Raw genomic sequence first — 9551 nt, forward strand, 5'->3', positions numbered from 1 at the left:
CCCAAGTAATATGAACAACAATGATACTTCAGATAATACAAAACCAAGGAAGTTTTCAGAAATATTTGATAAAATCAGCAAGCATTGAAGCGGTGATCTGATCATGAAATTTTCTACGGTTCGAGAAAAAGTTTTCTCTCCCTATAAAACGTTGAATGGTAGGTTTATCAAACAATAATATTTGTCTTCGTTTTCAAGCTACTCAATGAACATCTTAAATAGATATCACGACGCAATAACAAAAGTTTAAACGTTCCTTATTATAAGTTAAGAAGTGATTTGGTATCCACAAGCAACATTTGGAAGCTTTAGAAGATGTTGGACACAGTCATATTCAATTATTTTCAACATTAGAGGATTGCATAAAAATAACGTTTTATAAATGAAACAAAAATAGACAGCCAGAGGTTGGCGTTTGGAAAAGGAAGTTGGGGGTGCTTTAAAATGAATGAAAAAATAAAGCAATGTTACGAATAGGCTACCAATATTCAACTAATTTTGTTCGCAACCTGACATGAAATGATGACAATGCGCTTATAACGGTGAAAAAACGTTGCAAGACGGTGGTGACATAAATAGGAAATTACATCATCAAGCAACAAAGATGCGTCTGGAAAAGTTATTTCATAGATTACGAATGCGTGTTCACGGATTGTTGACGTTACGATATAACATGACGTTACGTTAATATTAACGTTAAATAACGTTACGTTAATTACGTAACGTCATGTTAATTATTTAACGTCATTTTGACATATATATCGTATTATCGTAACGTCATTTTTAACGTTAATTTCGCTAATTAACGTTACGTTATTAATGACGTTCCCAGGTAGCAATAGTCGGCGTGCAGCTGGCGTCATCAGGGCGGCGAGCGCTCACATTGGCGACATCGAAAATCGTTAGCTGTAAGACAGCGCCTCACTGGCGAATATCGTCATGATTTTTTTTCTTTAAAGTCATGACGATATTCGCCAGTCAGGCGCTGTCCTACAGCTAACGATTTTCGATGTCGCCAATGTGAGCGTTTTCTGCTAGCTCTGCGCCGTCGACTTTCGAGCGAGAGACGCGCTTTCGATTTTCGCTCGCTTTCCGCTGGCAACGCGCAGTCGAGTTTCGTCAGATGGTGTTGGTTGAGCTTCGAGCTTGATTAGAAAAATTTCGTCATCGTACCGTTTAGTTGCGCTTGATTGAAGTCACGTGCCATTTCAAACACGCGGTTGATTTGATTTGAAGAGCCTGTTTGTCTGATTAATTGTCTTTTCACTCTTTTGCGCTTGCTCAGTTATTGGGTAGACTGCTGTACAATAAAGCTTACTTTGCACTTATTTTGCTGTACCCGGTTACGCCTACAGCATGTAAGAAAGTGTCGAAAGAGGGAACTGTGTCCTAGTTTATTGTGTTTTAACCTTAATTACATGAAGATTTAAGCAAGCTAACAAACGCTTTCTTTTTGATCTGGAAGAAAAGTTAGAAGCAGATGCGGATGTTTTGGCAGCTATTGTAAGTCACTGTACTCATTTGTTATACACTTTTATGCCACAAGCTACATGTGTGGTAGGCCATGTCGGAATAGGTACCGTACATGCAATCATATTCCGACATGGCTACACCAGCCTTATGTCATGCAACAACCGATCAGTTAAATTCTAACATGACGTGTTGACAAAATATTTGTTATTGCATCTATAAAGTAACTGTTGTCATATTAGTCACATGTTTGTTTTCGCTTTGCAGGTGGTAACTACAGTAAATCATAGGCTACTCAAAAAAGATTAGAACCTCCCAGACAGCAAAACCCGTCATTTTTACATTGATGTGACGTCTGCGGACATTGAACCAATGTAAAAATGACAGATTTTGCTGTCTGGGCTTTTAATTATTCAACTGCTCAGTTTCAATTTTTAAAACTTGTTTGTTTTGCTCTAAACGCTTCCACATACATTTTGTGTGCAGAAATACTTTAATTTGTAAAATAGAATCATGTTTATTAAACCAATTTATGATGATTTTTAAAGAATAACCTAACGATTAACCAATATACAGAACGTGTGGTTGTTTGGTTTGAGTTCACGATCTAGACTTCGCTTGTTACCTTGTTCAGTTCTAAACTGACTATTGAGTAACGCGTGGATGTTCATTTAACAGCGATGGAAAATAACGGTTGGAGGAAATGATTGTACGGAAACTGTGTGGAGAGTTATGCGACTTTTAATGAATGACGATCTGGCCGCTCAGTTTAATTGAAGTGGAAAAAACGAAAAAACTGCCTTTCTTGATCTGAAAATAAAAAAGTGTTATTTGGTAAGTTTGTATTTATATAATTGTATATTTAAGTAGTATTACGAGCTACCGTCAGTAATAAGTGCTGCAATGCTATTGCTAACACCATGCATACTACAGAACGATGGTGGAAAATGCCAGGCTTTTTTGTTTTTATGAATGGAAGTTAAATATAAATCAAATCAACTGAGGATTGACAAATTGGAAGATTTATCAAGGAATGGAATATTTTTCTGTAATATAAACGTTAAAATGTGACAACGTCCTGTAATATATCAGTTTCTACTATTTAGCCATGCCTTCCCAATATCACATGCGTGGTTGTTGTTGCAGGATAAAACACTGGTTTCAGCAGCACCTTATCACAAAAGATATTTCAATAATGCTGAGTATTATCACTGATGAATTATATTAAACCCTCTCCCCCACCGATGTGACGCTAACGTAACGCTTTACATACCCCCCCCCCCCCCCCGTCGCAGGCGTTACGTAATATTTGAACGTTCCCTAATTACAATTTTGTTTTATTACTACCCGTCTTGCTACGTCATAGGGGGGTTTATACAGTACATTTAATTGTAATGAACCCCGCTTATGTCCTCATGCAGGTTAAGGACACTTGCCATCGGTTCGATCCCTAATAATGAGTTAGTAGTGTAATTAAGTTGTTGTTGTGAGCGAAATTGTTTTCACAGAGAGCTCATATTGTATTATTACAGATGTGATTAAGCCACCTAACGGAGTGGAAGGTCTGCGCGTCATGGATGATGAAACTAAAGACTGGCTGCTCTCTAGCAGCCTTCCAGTGTAGTCCGGGAACATCGTGAATCTGGGGTGGTAAAAGGATAGACCCTCGGCCCCAGAAGCTCAGACGACGACGACGACAGATGTGATTCGAAAGCAAGCCAAGGCGACGGACAAAGTTTTCAAATCTGCAGTGAAGCGGTATTTAAAGGCGGCTGGTGAGAGAAATGAAAAAAAAAAGAACCGGGCAAACATAACTTCCGGCGCAGATAAAAATTCGGACGATACATGAACGCTATCTGTTTTTTGATTGTCTGTTGACCTTTTAGTGTTCTCTTTTAACATCTTGCTGCGAATTATTATTTTTGCTTGCCTCTTAATTCGGTTTGCTTCCTTCGTACAGTAGTTGTATTTGGGAAAATCTTATCCCGACAAGCTATTGCCAAACACTGTTGTGCCACTGCCGTCTATGCACTAATATTAATTCTTGTGGTGAAGTCGAGTTTAATGTTATTAATCATTTAATTAATATCTTTAATGTTGTTATTTGTAGCGGACGCTGCTTTCAGCATATCCACCCATACACAGCCATCAGTGGGATGGCAACATTCCTGGGCAAAGTCGGCAAGGAATGATAGGACACGAGGTCGATTACGCTGCTATATTGTTTACTAACCCAACTCAGAAGATCAATGCTTGCTCACAACGTAATTGTTTATAGTTTTTAATCTTCGATCCAGCAACACAGAAAGTAAAGGAAAACACCGGAATATTAAAGCTCCACCACCAACAACTGGATACGAAATATTGTCGCTGCTACATTAACAATAAACTGATCCAAACGTCATCCTGGCAGTGCCAAAAATAGAAAACAGTAGCAACAACGAAACTGATATATTGCTTTAGAATTACCAAGACTGATTTCTTGATACTGGTTTTAAGTTCTGACTTTTGATATTGCATTCAACTGATTTCCATATTGAAAGAACCGACTTTTCATATTGAACAAAAACTCAACAAACTATTGATTTTCACATAGCAAAAACTTAACACACTCTGATTTTTACATGTTGTAGAACTCTACAAGAGACTAAATTTCACATAGCAAACGACTGATTGATTTAAAATCATGAGTTTAACTTCTTTAAGAAGGTACTAGTGTGAGATTGCGAGTTTTACATATGATCACACAACGCAACACGACTGCAATTCTACATAACGATGAACCAAGGTAGGAATTCGGCATAGTGACGTTGATTACAGAAGTTGAATTCCCGATTGCTGAATTGAATTCCCGAGACGTGCAGTTATGCGCTCAAGGCGGATTCTAGTGACGTGTACGTGTGACGTCAGAGACGACAGAGCTCTCTGGCGCTACATTATTCAAACGTGTTTTCGGAGGGGTGTTTTGCCGCCAGTCCTAATCCCTAACATTACCCCGAACCAAAGCTCTTTGGCGTCAAAACGACCTGTTCCCATTTTTTTTATATTTACCTAATGGATGTCGGAACGCAATAATCACTCATGATTGTTGGTATACTGCATGTATCCTACGTGGATGTTTGAATTTTGTGCTATCTGGCTTTGAAGGTTGCCAGCATGACAGCCACAACAGATGTGCAAACGAAAATGCGTTATGGTCGTCGTTCAGGTGGCCCTTCCCTATAATTGTGGTTGCCGTGCTGGCAACCCTCAAAGCCAGATAGCACAAAAAATTCATTAATTTGAATTTCCCTGCTGGCTACGTATTAATCTTTATTACATCATAGAGTACAGTGGAAGCAATAGTAGTGTTCTTGATGTTGCTGTGTATTTTCTTCCAGTGCTGTGATTTTGACGTATTGCAATACCTATCATATAATTATGCTTATATAATTATGATACTGTCGTATGTAGTACACAATTGGTTTCTAACCGGGAGTAAATTTTACTCACCCCTACCCTAGGCCTATAAGGTAAATCTTGCAAGCGAACATTTTAATCAAACTCATTATAGTTTGGAAAACCAAGAAAGTTTTTTTTAATAGAATTTTTTGCTTAAAAATTATTGTTTTGCAAAAACTGTCAAAATTCACTTAACAGCTGCTGGGCTTTTACAAATAATCTCATGTTTATAGTCTTTAGCTTTGCTCTCACATGGCTTGGACTTGTAAATTGTTCTGTTATTTGTATTACAAATGATCAGAAAAACCGCCATTCATTATTACTGAAACATTTTTTAGCATTGTGTTACGAAAATGGAACTGTGGTAAGACAGTGTATTAAAAATCTTCATTGTTTTCGTTGTTTTACATTCTTGAATTGCGTCTCGCTTTAACCACAAAAAGACAATTAATACACGAAATGCTTCAAAAAGTTTTAGTGTTTTGTTTTGATAATTTCGCAAACAACAGCTGCTGCTGGTGGCCGAAAAAAAAGGGCTTCAGCAGGGCGACATTCGTCAGTCCAGCGACAGCGCGCGCAGCCCCAAAAACGTGCCAGTAAGGTTAGCGAAATTCGTTGGCGTACAGACAGCGCGCCGTTAACTAACTTGAGCGACTTTCGCGATCGAGGCGCTTACGCACAGCCGACTTTATTGTCGAATTTCGCCAGCGTTACGCCGGCTATGCGATGAGCAGATCGGTGGCGGCTGGCTGGCGATTATCGCTGGCGCGTCGCCAATAACTTCGCTAGCGTGGAGCTGGCTAGACGCCAATCTTTGCTACTTGGGTTACGATATATATCAAAATGACGCAATATGAAAAGTAAGCACAAGAAATACAGGAGCCATCAAATGGAAATTATCAAATAAAAAACATTAATGGGTTTAGATTTAAATTCAAGAAAAACAGAATGCATGACGGTATCAAAAAAAAAGAAAATTTATCCTAATTGCAGCCTAACACTCAATGGTGTTACAGTGAAACCGGTTGATAAATTTAAATATCTTGGGTGCATTATAACTTCCGATGGCGAAAGTAACACTGAAATTAAAAAGAGAATCGCCATAGCAAAGGATACTTTCAGTAAAATGAGCACAATCTTCAGGAATCGCAACATGACAATAAAGACTAAAATTAAAGTTTTAAAAGCATATGTAGAATCAATTCTAACCTATGGATGTGAATGTTGGACAATAAGTAAAGATATGAAGAAAAGACTATAGGCTGCTGAGATGTGGTTTCACAGAAGGATGTTGAGGATATCTTGGACTGAAAAGAAGAGTAATGACGAAGTTATGAAACTGGCAAATGCAGAAAGAAGATTAATAACAACAGTTAGAAGGTGCCAGATGCAATTTGTAGGTCATATTCATAGACATGGAGATTTGGAAAATGTGATTTGGTCATGTGATGACAGAGTTATGGTCAATTTACTGTTATTTCAATGGTTTGGCGGCCATCTTGGAAACTATCTTGAAAATAACCACTTTCCGGAAGTTGGATTCCTTAAGATTTTGAATGTGGTAGTACTGACACCCAATACTAATCAAATCAGTTGAAAAACCTTTTGTTGCAATTTTTTTGGGGCCAAACCATATATGCCCCTACCTATAGTTATTGCCTACCTACCATACTAACCTATAAGTAAAACATCTGGAAAAAAATCACATAAAAAAACTATAACGTCATTCATGATGCAATGCTGACGTCATATTTGAATGGGGAATTATTTTAGCATTGGTAACTTATTGTAACCAAAAAAGTAGCACCAACAACAAACAAGCGACTGCAATAAGAAAAAAAACAAGCAAAAAATTAATCTATGACGTCACAGTGACGTCCATTAATAACATAATTTTGTGTGATTTTTATCTCGTGTATTTTGTAGTGGCAGTCAGTCCAAATGTAAAAAAATAACGTAAATAATTGCATAAAAATGTCGTGAAAAGAGCTCAAAATTGATTTGGGGCAAATCCCCGATTTGGGGGTGATCACGTGACCCAAAAAGTTGCGGCACCCACTAAAATTTAAGTTAGATTCATCAACTACAAAAAATGCAAAAAAACAACGTCTAACACGTTTAGCCTGAAGATGCTCATTTTTGCCCCTACCCAGCAAACATCACAGTATTGGGCCAATACTGTATTTGTGTCGGCGTGTATCGGGTGTATCGTTAACGTTTGCACTGTATCGGGCCAATACCGGCAACGTACAGTATTGTATCGGCAAAATGGTACAGTTTGTCTGATACAAAGCCTGTATCGGGCCGATACAATGTTGTAAGGGCAAAACTGTATCGTTTGTGTAAGGGCAATGCGGTATTGGCACAGTACAGTTTGGTAATGGCAAAACTGTACAGTTTGTAAAGGCAATCCGGTATTGGCACAGTACAGTTTGGTAATGGCAAAACTGTACAGTTTGTGTAAGGGCAATGCGGTATTGGCACAGTACAGTTTGGTAATGGCAAAACTGTACAGTTTGTGTAAGGGCAATCCGGTATTGGCACAGTAGCCTACTGTGTGGTAAAGGCAAAAGTGTACAGTTTGTGTAAGGGCAATCCGGTATTGGCACAGTACAGTTTGGTAATGGCAAAACTGTACAGTTTGTGTAATGACAATCCGGTAGCCTACTGGCACAATACAGTTTGTGTAACGGCAAAAGTGTACAGTTTGTGTAAGGGTAATCCGGTGTTGGCACAGTACTGTGTGGTAAAGGCAAACTTGTAGGCCTACAGTTTATAATGGCAATCCGGTGTTGCAATGGTACAGTACAGTTTGGTAAGGTGTTGGCACAGTACAGCCGATATTGGCACAGTAGGCCTACAGTTTGGTAAAGGCAACACTGTACACTGCAGCTACAGTTTGGTTGAAAATTATTGGGCTTGTTTTTGTGGTAGACACCCAAGTAGCAAAGATTGGCGTCTAGCCAGCTCCACGCTAGCGAAGTTATTGGCGACGCGCCAGCGATTATCGCCAGCCAGCCGCCACCGATCTGCTCATCACATAGCCGGCGTAACGCTGGCGAAATTCGACAATAAAGTCGGCTGTGCGTAAGCGCCTCGATCGCGAAAGTCGCTCAAGTTAGTTAACGGTGCGCTGTCTGTACGCCAACGAATTTCGCTAAACTTACTGGCACGTTTTTGCGGCTGCGCGCGCTGTCGCTGGACTGACGAATGTCGCCCTGCTGAAGCCCTTTTTTTTCGGCCACCAGCAGCAGCTGTTGTTTGCGAAATTATCAACACAAAACACTAAAACTTTTTGAAGCATTTCGTGTATTAATTGTCTTTTTGTGGTTAAAGCGAGACGCAATTCAAGAATGTAAAACAACGAAAACAATGAAGATTTTTAATATACTGTCTTACCACAGCTCCATTTTCGTAACACAATGCTAAAAAATGTTTCAGTAATAATGAATGGCGGTTTTTCTGATCATTTGTAATACAAATAACAGAACAATTTACAAATCCAAGCCATGTGAGAGCAAAGCTAAATAGTCCAGTCGTTGAAGGGTTTTACCTTGACTTAATTGGTGTAAAGCTGAAATTTTGCACATTGGTTCTGTTCATTATGTACAATGACCAAAAAAAATCCCCGTCAAAATTTTTTGGTGAAAAAAAGTTATCCGCTATTTTCGAAATTCCGCCATTTTTTTCAAAATGGCGGATATACAATTACTGAATTATTCAATTTTTATGAAATTATAGTTAGTGTTGGTGCTCATTTAAAAGTAAATTTTATACTGCAATTATTTCACACTGGCAAAGTTTTGGTCCACCGTGATTGCCGGAGGAAGTTTACGGATACACGGAAAAAGAGTTCAGAAAAAATGCCTGCAAAGAAATTACCGTCTGTGACAAGGAAATTCAAGCTTCTGGAGCCTCCAGTAGGCTATACTGCGTCAAAAAGGTGCTGATAGGATTAATGCTGCTAGTACTAATAGAGGGGACAATACTGTTGCGACAGCTGGTCGAAAAGTACACATAGACTGTCGTAAACGTTATACCAACCCAATCGATATACACTGCAGCTTAAGACGAACAGAGAGGAAAGTGGGTCCTGCCTCACGGGGAAACAAAGTGTTCGAATTTTTGATGGCAATTTCCACAGTAAGACTCATTGTTTGTTTTGTGGGACTGGAGTTCTCACGGACAGACCTGGCTTTAGTTTTGTTAAAACAGATGTTTTTGCAAGGACTATATTAGAGTGTTGTGAGAGACGTTCTGACAATTGGTCATGCGCCATGAAAGGTCGTATTGAATATTACGGTAGCGATTTGCATGCTGCAGACTGTTTATACCATCATTCTTGTAGTGTTAATTTTATATGTGGATTTAACGTACCCTTGCAATGCGGCAGAGTACCTGAGGCAAAACGTCTAAAATCTGGGCGACCTAAGGATGAGGAACAGGACCAGGCATTTCTAAAGATGTGTTCCCATCTTGAACGGAATGATGAAGAACAGTTAACGATATCAGACCTCAGATCTAAAATGAAGGAGTTTTTAGCAAATGATGATTGCCTTCCTTAAGGATCAAAATATCTGAAGACCCAATTATAGAAACAGTGTGGTGAATCTATTTATATAGCTGAAGGTCAGGGCCTT

The sequence above is a fragment of the Aplidium turbinatum genome, chromosome 8 (assembly GCF_918807975.1).
Source record: "Aplidium turbinatum chromosome 8, kaAplTurb1.1, whole genome shotgun sequence".
NCBI classification, from domain to species: Eukaryota; Metazoa; Chordata; class Ascidiacea; order Aplousobranchia; family Polyclinidae; genus Aplidium; species Aplidium turbinatum.